Source organism: Rattus norvegicus, chromosome 1 (genome assembly GCF_021556685.1).
Source record: "Rattus norvegicus strain SHRSP/BbbUtx chromosome 1, alternate assembly SHRSP_T2T, whole genome shotgun sequence".
Classification (NCBI taxonomy): domain Eukaryota; kingdom Metazoa; phylum Chordata; class Mammalia; order Rodentia; family Muridae; genus Rattus; species Rattus norvegicus.
In genome coordinates this window covers 204,269,847-204,284,866 of record NC_141534.1, presented here as the reverse complement: position 1 = coordinate 204,284,866, position 15,020 = coordinate 204,269,847, and the positions used below count along the sequence as shown (strand labels likewise).

The 15,020-nt window shown below is 42.6% G+C and overlaps 1 long non-coding RNA gene across 2 annotated transcripts in view; it reads left to right on the top strand.

Annotated features, from left to right (window-relative positions):
* The window catches only part of LOC134485188 (uncharacterized), a 154,308-nt gene that overhangs the window by 81,903 nt on the left and 57,385 nt on the right, over window positions 1-15,020 (top strand). The window lies entirely within an intron of this gene.

Here is a 15,020-nt window from a genome sequence, read left to right as displayed (position 1 = left end):
GGCAAGGAGTGGAGTCAGCTGACAGTTGCCTTCAATATGCAGACTACAAATTATTAGTGCATGAAAATGGCTTCCAAGTTCTGTGGCTGGGTCTAGTAATTTTGGATATTTTCCATGCTATTACTGCCTGCTCCATATACCTTTACTGGTTCTTTTTGAGATTAACTTAATGGCATTCTGCAGAGAGGGACTGCCTACTGAGAGGAGTGCTTGCCTGGGAAGATGGACCGAGTCCCCACTGAGAGGCATTGATTTGGCACAGAGAGATGCCTTAGCATTAATTTACTCGAGTATCACATTATTCAAAACAAATAACGGAAGGCTTTTGAGGAGTCAGAGTCAATATTTGCATTCAACATTTCAGGTCCATTAATGCATATCCCAGGTTGAGAAGGGCTGGGCTCTACCATGTTGTGCCAAGCCAGTAATATATCCCGTGCTGCCACAGGTATTTCCCTTTAGGCATTAAATGCTGTTTCCCTGCCCTGAAATGTCTCTCAGTCCCCATTATGCTTCTCCAGTGAGCCCATCATTCCCTTGCAGCTCCACTTAGTGGGTGTGTGTCGTCCTTGTCCTGCTATCAGCCCCTCGAGTGCAGTAGGATTTCTCTGTGGAGACCGTTTCCTTAGGGACACAGATGTGGGAACTGGAGCTCTGTATAATCCCAGGGAGGCTCGAAAACATGTCAAGGTCATGCTGCTCGCAAAGCTGTTGTCACCCAGGAGGCTGATCAGAGCAAACTGAATCTCCAGGATCCCCACAGCAGACTCACTAGGACTCCCTGACTCTGTAGTGCCTGGATGATGGTTAACCACTGCTCCTGAGTGGGGAATTGCTGTGACTCACACAAGTGTCCATCAAAGGCCCACATGCTTGGACTTGATCTCCAGGGTGGCTCTATAGAAATAAAGAAGCAGGGCCTTATAGAAGGTCTTTATGGCATTAGGGGGGTACCCCAGAAGACAGTTATGGTACTCTAGGTCTTTCTGGCTCTCTTTTTGCTTCCCATATAACCAGCTGAGCAGTTTTTTTCCACCACCAAGTGTTGCCTCCTCATAGGCCTAAAGCAGTGGGACTTACTGATGCTACAATGCACACTATCCAGAGAATAGAGCCAGTGCACAGAATATAGAATACACAAAGTAGCAAGTAAGAGACTATGGAATACTCTGTCCTGGAGGGTCCTCTGTAGCACTGTTCAGCTCATTCCATTGTGTGACCATGTAGACTTGTAATCCTGGAGCAAAATAACTAAGCAGGGGAATTGTGTCATTTCTCTATTCTCTTGGAGCCATTGGTAACAGTTACCTAACTCATTGACACCCTGTAGTCTGAGTGTCTAAAGCTAAACCATTCTGAGATTATGCAAGGGACAGAGTCAATGAGAATTCCCTCTTCATTCTTTCCTCCTTGCCCAGTCCCCGTCCCCCCCTCCCCTCCTCCTCTCCATTCAACATCAGGCAAGGACCAAGAGTCCTAGAGAGAAAAGAGATAGCAGTGTTAATTCTATGAAGGGCTCTCCAGTCACCCTCCATAAAGACAGGCCAATTTCCATTTGAAAAGCTTGCTTGTTAATGAGCCCCATTCTCCTAGCCTATCACCCCACAAGCAACCAGGCTGCTTTGAAGTCAACACAGTCTATTATGGGTGAAATAAACCCCTCAGAACAAAGGACAGCTCAAGTAGACCTGCAGAGGCCAGTGGCAGAAGCCCATGTTGGCCTCACTGCAGATCTGCTGGCAGGGCCCCAAGGGAGAGTGGTCTTGACCTTTAGGACTCTCCTTGAGAAGGCAAGATTGGATTCAAGAGATGTCCCCATCCCTGGTCTTCTCTTATAGCATCCCAGCCCCCGCCCCAAGCAGAGCTGCTTATAGGTGAAAAATGCCTTTGCTTGCTTTCTCCACATTTTCAAGAGTCCTTGAATGAGGAGGTTTTTTTTTTTTTCAGGGGAGGACTGATCAAATTTTCCTTTCTTCCAATATCTTTTATTCATGGGGAAAATAACATGTTTAAATATTTGGTGGTCCAGCAGTAACAATAAATATTGTTAGCAAGTCAGGACTGGGAAAGAGTCTTCAGTTGGGAAAGTGCTTGCCTCACAAGCATGGGGACCTGAGTTCTGCCTGAAGAATCCATGAAACAATGTTCAGTGTGGTGGCATGTGTTTCTAATTCCCATGTGGAGAAGGTGAAGACAAACGAGTGACTGGCAGTTAGCCTAGTGGCACTTGGGGAACTCTAAGCCAATGAGAAACTTGTCTCCAGAATAGGGTAGACTCTCTTTGGGCCTATGCACATACACTCAAGCCCACACATGCGCGCGCACACACACACACACACACACACACACACACACACACACACACACACCTGTCAGCAAATCATAATGGATTGAAGGCCATGGAGAATTGTCATCTTCATTCAGGAGGAGTTTGGTTCAGGTGTTAACTGACATGGTGTGGGTTTCATTGTTATTGCATCTCAACATCCAAACTTCTCTGAACACAGGGAAGCAGAAAGAGAGCAGGGTGTCTCTGACTCTGAGGGAGAAGGAATTCCACACTGCTGAACTGCTACAGCCTCTGTCTCAATTGCTGCCACAAAAGCTCAAAAACCCAGTAGGCAGCCAGCACAGCCATCCACTTACTTCTGGTAAGATCACATGGTGCGGCAGGAAGGGATTGGAAAACTCTTTGTATAGCATCTTGTAATTGATCTTAAACACTGAACTCATGGTTTTCAGTTATACATCTCCTTAAATTCTGGGCTGAAGAGAAATATTCATAACCATAGTGACAGTGAGGGGAGACATCTGACAAGGATGTGGTGGAAGCTGAGTGGCAAGCCTCATATCTCCCATAGGTATCTCATTGTACAGCACCACGTTTCTGCAATGGCTGTCCTTACTCCACCTCTAGCAGGTGCTATGTTTAACATACAAGAATAGGGACACATATGTACACACAAGTAGGCATAGGACAGACAGATAGGCCTTTGTGATTCTGCACAGCTGATTTCATCCTTTGAGTGTTTGTCTTATTAAAGATCTAATCTTCTGACTTCCTAATGCCTCATTCACATTTTCAGATAAATATCAGAGTGAGTTGTCAAGTTCATGTACAAAGCCCTCCTGAGTTAGAGACTTAGACTCCATCGGCTCTAGAGCCTAGAATGATTGAATCACTGAGCAGAGACTTGCTGGGGTATGGGTGTCTACCTCTCCCATCTTCTATTGCCTCTCTATAGGATGCTATGCCGATTTCCACGTAGATTACAAATCTATCAGTAGATGTATCCCCTAGTAAATGTTTTTTCATGCTACTCCAACTAGTATCCATAGAAATTAATTTTTCAGTTGTTTCTAATGTATAGAATACAGTTTTGACTTTTATACACTAATCCTGAATCTTTGACAAATTGAATTATGTTTATCGAATCTAATTATGTATATCAAATTGCCCCAAAAATGGTTTTGAGTTTTTCCTTCCTAACATGAATATCTTTATTTTTCTTGTCTTATCACAGTGTCTAGTTCACACCGTGATCATATGATAATAGCAATTGTTTTGGTCTTTTTTCCTAACTCCAGGTGTCAGGTTTCAATAGTTCATTAAGAAGCATAACCTTTTCTCTGTATGTATGTGCATTCTTTATCTAAAGAGGCGCCTTCCAATTTGTTGGATTTTTATGATGAATGAATATTGAACATTATTAATTTCACTTTCTGCTTCTGCTACAGTGATTTCAGATTTTATATTTATAAATGGGATCACTTATGTTTCTTAATTTTCAAATTCTATACAAACATTTTACTCCGAGTGTAGGTGAATGAGACTGGAAGATGTTCTACTGTCTATTCTCATTCTGTGACTGCCTCAAAGGGAAGTGCTTTCCAGTGGCTGGGGTGATGCGAAATTGTAATCCTAGCACTTGAGAGGTTAGAAAGGTTGCTGAGGGTTTGAGCCTAGCCTGGGCAATACAGTGAGTATCAGATCATCCTGGGCTAAATAATGAGATCCTATTTTAATAGGTTAGTAAATCAATTAATCAATCTATCAACAAGAAAAGCTAACCACTTTGTGACTGAGATATCAATTGCCACACTTACCTTAATGAAACGACTGATGTGTGTGTGTGTGTGTGTGTGTGTGTGTGTGTGTGTATGGTGTGTGTGTGTGTGGTGTGTGTGTGTGTGGTGTGTGGTGTGTGGTGTGTGTGTGGTGTGTGCTGTGTGGTGTGTGGTGTGTGTGTGGTGTGTGGTGTGTGGTGTGTGTGTGGTGTGTGGTGTGTGGTGTGTGTGGTGTGTGTGTGTGTTTTGAGACAAGCTCTCCCATAGCTCAGGCTGATCTCAGACTTGCTATGTAACTCAGGATAATCTTGAATTCCTCACTCTCCTGTCTCCAACTTCCAATTCTGGGGCTACAAGTGTGTGCCACACTTGTTTTCTGTGGCACTGGTATGGAATGCAGGGCCTTGTGCATGTTAGGCAAGCATCTACCAACTGAGCCACTTCCCCATCCAGACCATTTATATGCATCCCAATTTTAATATTTGGCAAATCCTTTTTGATAGGCATTTTATTTCCCTCAGTGACACAGATATAGGCCAGATTAGACCAGATTAAAAGTAGATGAAGGCAGGTTTATTAGGCGGCAGCTCTCTGGTGGGGTCACCAATCTCACAGGTAGAGATCAGTGAAGTAACACCACTGGGTTAAAACAAGGGGGTGGGACTGTGTCCATATATAGTAAAAGGCTCAGCCTGTGGGCAACACTCTTGGGTGGGTTGCTAGAAACGTGGAGATGAGGACTGAGGACATGTTAGGCTCCAAGTTTTCTCCAAGCACTCAGGAGAGTTTTCTCTGTGTGGGTGGCGTTGGGAAAGGAAGGCAGATGGGCTTCTCAACTTCTTCAAGGGATGAGCAGGGGTTCCAGCCTAACATTTTTGTGTGGAAAAAAAAATTAAACCAGCCTGCCATTTCAAGAAAACAAAAACAAAACACTAAGAATATTATTCCTTGCCAGTGACAGAAGACAAATATTTAAGCCAAATTTAAATTTTTGGAAAACTTGCATTGAGTACCTAGTAATTTCTCATGCTGATTTGCTGGGTATCCAGGGTTTCCTGCCTCACTAAAATTTTGTTATTCACATTGGAATCTGCCCACCTAAATTGTTCCCACCAACTACTGGCTTATTGGTGTCCTAGTATTTTTTTTTAAATGATGACGTAGGTAGAGGTCTTGGTGACTACTACAAAATAATGTATAAAGACAAGCTAGCCTTGGAAAGATCTATACGACTTGTTACCTGGTCTCTGTCTGATTCATCACTGCATGTTACAAAACTCACATGGAAAAAGGAACTTTATTTCTTTGGAAATGTCCTTGTAGCCATTCTGGCTGGGTACCTTTGGAGAGGATCTTTGAGGGTTGTCTCTTGAGAGTCTTTGGGGGGGGCTGCCTTCCCACCTGCAGCTGTTTGAGCAGCAGGCTCCTTTCCTTCTCTTGCTGTCACCTTTGGTGAGCTTCCACTTAGCACTTAGCAAGGTGCTTTCTGGGAGATGCTTTTGGGTTGGCTTCTCTTGGAGGTTTCTTGGCTTCTCTCTCAGTTATTCTGTTTTTCATTTTCTTTGCTTCCCTGACTTTGAAATAGCCAGAAGCCATCCTGCTCCCCCTCTTCTGTCTTCTATCTTATTAGCCCATCATGTGGCTAACCATTTTGAATTGACTTCTCCCAGGCTCGACCCACCCAGGTCTGGAGGGTACTGTGTTGAATGTGAGCCACACACGGAGTTAAAAGGTGCAACTTGGCTCTTGACTTGAGCTCAGGGCCCACAAGCCCCGCCCTATTCTGACTGACATCTCTAAGCTCAAATAGATTTTCCACATGAGGCTCACCTTCATGAAATACCTGAACAGGGTCAGTGGAGCTCATTCAGGAGAGACCACTGGGCACCAATATGCACACTCTTCCAGGAGCAGGTCAGACTGTTACAGTCCAGAAACATCATCTGCCAGATTTGGGTCTAGTATGGAGAGAAGAGAAGCATGCCCAATTACCTGACAGAGCCGTGAAAACCCTTCTCCTTTCTCAACTACATGTTTGTATAGAGTTGGAGTTTATACACTTCAGCAAAAAAGAGTCATGAGAGATTGAAAGCAGCTGGGAATCTGAGTTTCCAACTGTCTTAAATTAAGTCAAATATTAGAGAAATTTTAAGAATGTGGAAGAGTGCTGCCATTTTCCCAAGCTTGCATTAAAAGACATAATTATTTCTCTTCAACATCTGAAGATGATGTTGTTTAGGTTGACGTGTGACAGATTTGTTCCTGTTCATAAATGAGTCAATAAAAGTCTTTAAAAGCTTAGGTTTAGTTTAGGGTGTGTCAAACAATGATATCTCTGACATGAAAAATATTTTTTTTTCTTTTTTCTTTTTTTCAGAGCTGGGAACCAAACCCAGGGCCTTGCGCTTGCTAGGCAAGCGCTCTACCACTGAGCTAAATCCCCAACCCCGAAAAATATTTTTTTAATGTTTAGTAAATTTTGCAACCTTAAAACCTCTACATGAAGATCAAAATATTTGGGCTTAGATCATAACTCTCCAGGCTTTTTATATTTCTGGTCTACATGAATGTATACACTCAAGTCTGTGGATTCTTTATAGGTATTTGGAAATTTTGACAAGTCTTATTTTGCTTCTCTTATTCATATATATCCATTTCACAGAGTGATAGTCTTCATAAAGAGATTTATAACTAAACATACCCCAAATCATACCATATTCACCTAGAACACATTTCCCTTGTTTCTCTGGCTAGTCTCCTGCCCCCACTCCCTCCCTGATCCTTTTAGTTTACCCCCTTCCCTGATATCTTTATATATATATGTACATATATATATATATATATATATATATATATATGAATGTCTGTGCTGTGAGTGCACATGTGAACACGCATGCAAATATGCAAATATATCATCTAGGAACCACAAATGGAGATAAATATTAATCTTTTCTTTCTGAGGCTGGCTTATGTTGTTTAATTCATGATACCCAGTTACATCCATTTGTAGCAGATGACATAGTTTTACTGTTCTTTATGGTGAAAAAAAAATCCTACTTAGTATATGTTTCATATTTTCCTTATGTGTCCGTGTGTTGACAAGACAGCTTGGCAGATTCCATAACTTGGCAGCTGTGAACAGTAATGACTTTAACATGGATTTACAAGGATCTCTGTGGAATGTTGACTCTTCAGACATATACTTTTGGAGTGGTACAGCTGGGTCATATGCTAGACCTGTTTAGAGTTTTCTTTGCTTTTGGTTTGGAACCTCCACACTGACTTCCACACTGGCAGGATCTATTTACATTCTCCTCAGCAGGACTAAAGGTTCCTTTTCCTAACATCCTCCCCAGCCTTGGTCGTTGTTTGTTGCTTATTGATAGCCTTCCTCTTGGGCTCATGTAGAATCTCAAAGCACTTTTAATTTTCATGACTCTGTCATTCAAGGATATTGAACATTTTTCCTTATCTTTATTGGTCATTTGTCTATCATCTTTTGAAAAGTTGTATGTTCACTGGCCCATGTATTGACTGGTTATTTTATTTTGGAACATTTGGTCTCTGGGGTTCTTTATATGTGTCAGGTACTAATCCTCTGTCAGATGTACAAGTAGAAATCTTATTAATTTTATATGATCTCATCTATCAGTTCTTGCTATCATTCTTTTGATTCCTAGAGTTTTTGCAGAAAGTCCTTACTTATGCCCATGTCTTGAAGTGCTTTTCTGATGTTTACCTCAGAGTTCCTGGTCTTATACTAAGGTATTTAATCAGTTTCTAATTTATTCGAGTAAATAAATGAGATGAGAGATGATATGAACCCAGTGTCATTCTTTTATTTGTGGATATCCAGTTTTCTCAGGACTATTTGTTGTAAGGTTGTCTTCTCCATTGGATGCGTTTGGGATCTTTGTCAAAAGCCACATGGCTGTAATTTAATTCTGGTCTTCTATTCTACTCCATTTCTCTATCTATCAAGTCTGTTTTATGCCAGTGCTACGTTGTTCATGCTACTGTGGCTCTGAAGTGTAATTTGGAGTCAGTACTACTTTGGCTACTTTGAATCTTTGCACATTTACAAAAATATTGTTAAGTGTGTTTATGTGTCAGTGGTCTTGCATGTACCACAGTACAGATGTGGATATCAGAGAACAACTTTGTAGAGACAGTTCTTTCCTTCTAGATTTAATGGGTTCTGAATATGAAGTCAGGCTTGTGTTAGCCATCTTTCTGGCCTTCAGTTTTGTTCTTATTAAGACAAGCATCAGAAAGCATATGGGTAAAAATCATGCAGTTAAGATTTTAATAGTTAATTTAAAATACAATACATGGGGTAGTGTGGTAGAGAGATGGCTCATCAGTTAAAAATACTTGCTGTTCTTAACAGAGTAACCTGGTCTAATTTTCAGCAAGCATAAGACCACTCAAAATCATCTATAATTCCAGTTGCAGTGGATCTGATTAATTTTTCTGGCCTTCTTGGATGCAAGATGTGTCTGTGTCTCACATATACAATTGGAGCAAAACCATACATAAAATAAAATAAAATAAAAATCTTTTTAAAATGACAATATTAGAACCAGGCATGGTGTTACACATTTGTAATTCAAAAACTCAGGAGGCTGAGGCAGGAGCATCATGAGTTTGAAGCCAATCTGGGTTGCATAATGAGATTCTGTGTCAAAGCATAAGCATAAAAAGAAAACATTCACCATTAGCCTTTAGGTAGAATATTTGTTCCATTTATATTTAATATAACTTTATGTATAAGGGATTATACAGAATGTACTTTTTATTCTTTGGTTTTTACTTATTTCTTGTTATGATATCAAATATTTTTATTATTATTTTTTCTCTACTCTGCTAGTATATTAGTTGTACATTCTTCTTTAATTAGTTAAATTAGAGATTATTGCTGGGCCCACCCCAGTCTGGTTCACTTGCATATTATTGATTATTTAGAGTGAATTTCATAAGAATTGTCTCCCATTTCTCCATTCAATGGCCTTAAAATATTTTAACTAAGTCTCACATTGTTCCTTTACATTTTAATTTTACTCAGATTAATTTCTCCATCAGGCTCACACCCACATTTACTTTTTCTGGCCTCTGGTTCTTACTGTGTTATTGTAGGTGAGCTTAGATCTACTTTTCTGAATAATTAATTTTCTCTGTTCTCCCCTGCCTCTGTCTCCCTTCATCTTTGTCTCTGCCTCTTTTAGTACGTCTTTTTCTCTCTCTTTCTGTCTTAATAAAAAAAAAGTTGGTATGTTTGTATACGATAAATATGATAAGTACATGGTGTGTGTGTGTGTGTGTGTGTGTGTGTGTACTCACACAGTCTAATGCACTTGCTTCTTTGGATATATGTGGTAGTCAGAGATTGATGTAATATCTTCCTCGATCTCTTTTGCACACTGCTATTATGTATTATTATTAATTATTTGAAACATATCATCATCATCATCATCATCATCATCATCATCATTATTATTATTATTATTATTATTATTATTATTATTATTATTATATCCAGTCCAATTGAGCCTGGTACTCACTGTTTCAGCTAGACTGGCTGGCCACCACCCTCCAGGTTCCCCTACCTCTGCCTACTATTACAGATGAGTGCTTTCCAAGCATAGCTTTTAAATGGGTGCTGAGATCTGAATTCAGGTCTTCACACTTATACAGCAGGAAGTTTAGACAATGACATCTATTTGCATATGTGGACACATGTGTGCACATGTGCATATTCATATACATTTGTACATACTTGTAATATGTATGCATATATATAGACATGTGTGTCAGTGCATCTATGCACATTTGTGTGCATGGGTGTAAGTGTCTTGCATGCATGTGTATTTATGTATGTGCATGTGTGTGTGTGCATATATGTTGATGTGCCTGTGCAGTGTGTACATGTGTATGTATGTATGTTTAAGCTGTGACTACTTCTGCTTTCCAGACCCACCTTTCTCTCTCTTTTTTTTTCCTTTAAAGTGGTTTTCAACTGAAGCAGTTTCTGCGTTTGTTCTTTGTAGGAGGAAGGGCAGGCCTCTCTGACAAGGCTGTGACTGCCTCTGCATAACTGGTGGGAGGTAAACAGCAAGTGGGGCCTTACAGCCACTGAGGTAACACAGCATGAGGGCCAGACTGAAAGCCTACCTGAGAGGCTAGAGATTGTTGCCATAGACAACACCAGCCAATTGGAAACTGCCACTTGGAAGACATGCTTGCTTGGGACCAATAGGATGTGGGTGGCAAGGGGGTATAAAGGACACTCCCCAAGAACTAATAAATGAGCTGGCTGCTGCATTCTCACCTGTTCCTGGAGTCTGAGCCATTGATTCTGCAAGTTCTCACCTACTGCCCCCAAGGAGGACATCAGGCAGGATGGAGGACTCAGGAAACAGTTCTTCAGCTGGGTTTGAGGAACATCCAGATAGATGTCAGATAGAATATTCTCGACAGACGTGGCTTCCAATGGCACTTTCTTCTTGGTCTTTATGGATGCATATTTGACATTTACCCTGCCCCAAGTGTCTTTCCTATTGTTTTTCAGTTTCTTCCCGCTTCCTGGAATCTACCTCCCACCTTAGAGGCCCTCCTTTATGTTTTCATTGATGGGATTCTGAGCTGGATATTGAACTGTCATTCCAATCCTGCTTATGGTCCCTCTTCTCTGTGCAGCTCTCTTCCAACTATTTACTAAGCACACTTGCTGCGTTTATTTGAAGGAACAGGTTATTTCTCAGCAACACCTGAGTCACCAGTGAGCCTGTTCCTGTAATCACTTTCCCTTGATTTTGGTGATTTTGTCCTATCAAATGCCATGCTTGACATTTTATTCACTGAATGACAAATCTCGCATGTAGAAATCCAGTAGTACTGTGGATCCTGTTCCCACCATCCCTAGAAGAGATAGATCATGGAAGATACCCTTGACCCCATACAGAGTTGACTTTGGGCTTTAGGGGTGACCTATTCTGGTTTGTCCTTGCTCTCAGAGTTGTGGTCTTTTAGGAACTCAACAGGGTGCCGCATGATTACTGGGCTCCACCTCAGTGGGCTCTGAGCTTCCATTTTGCTCTCCCCAGGGCTGAGAGACTGCCAAAATCCCTGCTTAGCTTTTAAGCCTCTTAGCAGCTGCTTTCCTCTTGGTTTCTTTCCTCCTTCTCCTGTGTCTGGGAAGTTCAGCATCTACAAAGGCTCCAGGGAATCTGGGCACTGTGGCCCAGACTTCCCTCTCTGGGCTCTTGTACTAGAATCTTGGCCCCTCGTTTTCTGGCTGGTCTGTTCTCTAATTTTGTCTTCTTACTGACTTGTCTTACTGAGACTTTCCTAGGCTGCCACTTTCCTTGTTGATTCCACTGTAAATTGGCAAATACTTAAGTGGCCAAAAAAGTGGCACTGAAGAAGGGCTTCTTCTACCTGGGAGCTTGAACCCTATAATTCAGTATCCTCAGAAAGTTGTTTCCTCTCATTCAGTCTTGTAGTTGCTTGCAGTGGCAGGATCATTCCCATACGGGCTGTGGTGCTTTTAGCAGACAACTGTCTCTATACTCCCTTGGATTTCTGCAATAGACTTTCCGAAATCCTAGGGGCTGCTTCCGGGCTGGGAAAAGATAGTTTATTCATTGCAAAGGCATAGTCTCTGATTTTTCCATCAAATTTGCTTCTTTGATGTATTTGTGGTGGTTGGTGTGTGTGTGTGTGTGTGTGTGTGTGTGTGTGTGTGTGTGTATGCACATGCGAGAGTGCATACACGTGCATCTCTTTGTGCACGTGCATGTGTGTGCATTTGCATGTGCTTATGTGCACATGCATGTATGTGCATGTCACGAATTGAATCCAGGACCTTAGGTATTGAAACTTCTTCTATCAATGAACAGGACTCTTAATTCCTCTCTACTATCCTTAAACCTTACAGCTACTGTCACATCCACTTCCCCAGAGGGGGCCAGGCACACAATAGCACAGCTTGACCCTGTCTCAGGACACGGGAACACAAGTACATTGGGAATGCTGTGCATAGGATGAACTCTGGCTGAGGAAGTATTTGGAAGGTGTGCCAAACAGGTGTGTTCTGGTCTTCTCCAGTGATACAGGGTCCTCATCTCCTCCTTCTATGGCCAACCGACAGTCTGGGCCACTCTGAAGTAAGCCCTGGCTAAGCTACCCATCTCCTTAGCTTGCTGGTGTTCGCTGTGGAGCTATGTACAGAGGGCCAGCTCAGCTTCTACTGCCTGCAGCCGTATCCCAGTTGTCTGCCTTGGGCTTTAACTGTGAAAACAAACCCGTTCTGGGTCATTACCCCATGGTGCCAGGCGGAATTATGATCCTGGCGCATTCTCTCTATATCCTTGGCTCTCAAACAAATAGACCCAGCTCTTTGCTTCCCTGCGACCCTGAGCATCTGAAAGCTGGCGTTTCCATTCACCAGCCAAAGTTGCCACCAGAACAGGCCCCTTGCTCATTTTCCGCTCTTTCTCTATGTTCTCCTGTCCAAAGGCTGTGTTGTGGTTGGCTCCTTTCCACAGCCTTCTTCCACCCAGAGCTCCTGGCACTGAGTCCTGGAACGAGGTTGAACTTGCCACTTATATTGAGGAAGCTGGTATGTATGGGATGAAGACGGGTTCCCTCAGAACAGTTTGTGATGACCAATTTATAGCCGGAAGCAACTAACGGATGGGCACCAAGCTCTCATCCCTGCAGGGCAAGCCCTGATGTCTTGGCCACAGACCCTTTGGACTTCAGCCTGGCCTTGGGACCCCCTTCTCAGAATGGTCTTTTTATTTTATTGAATTCTATTCTATTTTATATTTTTATAATGCCAAGGATTGGACCTAGGGCCTTGAGCCTACCAGGGATGCTGTCTAGTACTGAACCAACCCCAGCCCTAGAATGTTCTTTTTAATCATGAAATGAAATCACATATTAGAGTACATTCATTAGATATTCAAGAGCTCCCAAGTTGATGATGGAGACAACAGGGTCACATGTACCCTGATCTTTTTCAGCATGTCAGTGAGTTAGGGCTCCACAAGACAAGCGGTGCCAGCCGTGGCCACGTTAGCATGTAGTTGGCTTCTCACAGCCTCTCTCAATTTCCATCTCTGCAGCTTATGCCACAAGCCTTGCTGCCTGCACCAAGAATTAGAGGGTGGGCTACACCACAGTTATTTTCTTCACCAAGCTGGATCCTATCCAGGTTGAAACCTAAGCAATGGAAGCCAGAGGTAGGAGCTCAGGCAGTGCAGAAGAAGCTACATAATAGGGGCTGTTCACAGGGCCTTCAAATTAAACTGCTTCATTTTGTCTTAAGGTTAAAGAACACATGTATTCATCATGCATACATGGGACACTTACTGCTCATATTGGAGGTCCACGTCGTTGAGAGCATTTGGGTCTCCTACCACCTGGGCCTGCCTAGCTGGGTTAGTGCCAGGCTAGAACATAGAGGTATGGGAGCCCTGTGCTCATTAGCTCAGCCTGCATCACTAGAATCCAGCCATCCTAGTGACTCTTCTCTAAGAGCAGTGCATAGAGCAACCCAGTTAGCCTGAAAGCACTGAGTGCGCCAGTTCTTACCTGTGATAGTTGGTGTCTCATTTCTTCTTGTTTGTACACATAGATACACAATACACAGATAACAACAACAACAACAACAACAACAACAACAACAACAACACACACACACACACACACACACACACACACACACACACACACTACACACTACAGACACATGCTTTAGACTGCTTATCGGAATGGGAATTCACATGCTGGAGTCCACAGAAAGGTTCCCCAGAGCACAGGGGCAGGCTCTGCTGGAAAGCCCCAGGCAGGTATTTCAGAATCAAGGATCTCAGGTTCTGGGATGAGGAGATGCATACAAATTTGGAAGGGTTAGCTAACATCTCTATATTCATGGGTGCCAATATGGGAGGAGGGGCTGAGGAATACTGAGGACACAGGTTTTCACAACTTAGCAACTTGTTGCCTAAACTGGGGGCTGATGGAAAAGAGTGTGTGTTTGGTGTCAGTACATGTGTGCATACATATATATGTACATGTGTGTGTCTGTGAATATGCATGCTTGTGTGTGTTTGTGTAAGTGTGCATATGTGTATACGGATATGTACATGTGTGTATATCTGGGTGCGTGCATGTGTACATGTATGTATATGTGTGCTGTGTGTTTATGTGTGTGCATGTACATGCATGTAGAAATATGTGTATATGTATGTGTGCATGCATATGTACATGTTTGTATGCGCCTGTGCGTTAGGAGGCAGGGGCAGGTGGTCACAGACCTCGCTATGATGGTAAATCTGTCACTTCAGCAATTATTTTCTTGTTTCTGACTTCTGTAATGAAAAGACCATCTGCAACGAAGTAATGAAAATCACACATCGTCATTTATAGTAACAGAGCTTTGACAGCCTCATCCCCAGACCCATCTCTGACAATGGAAGCCCAGTGCGAGAGCCTGTGAGGGTGTCCATGCAGCACCCCACATATGTTAAGTAATAAATGTACATCATGTACAGACAGACATAGAAACAAACCACACACCTGATTATTGAAACAATGGGTGAACAGTGCCCCTCCTGGAAACCAGGCTGGAAGTATTGGCCCACGAGCCCCATGCCTGAGCATGGCCAGCATGGGGTTCAGTCCTGGTCTATGACTTACCTTTCTTTCCCTTCATCTCAGATTGTAATTGGACTGTACAGTTCTTGGGTGCAATCTTTGCAGATGAGCTGCTGTGTTGTAATGCCTGAAGGTTGGATGACCCTGAGTACTTGACCATGTTTTGGCCTCTGAGCTGCTTTCTTATTGGGAAGTTGCTGGCGACACAAGACACAGGCATGGTGGTCTTGAGAAATTTTATTGGAGATTTGTAGGGCCATGCAGGGGGTCATGACCTCCGGCTGGATTTA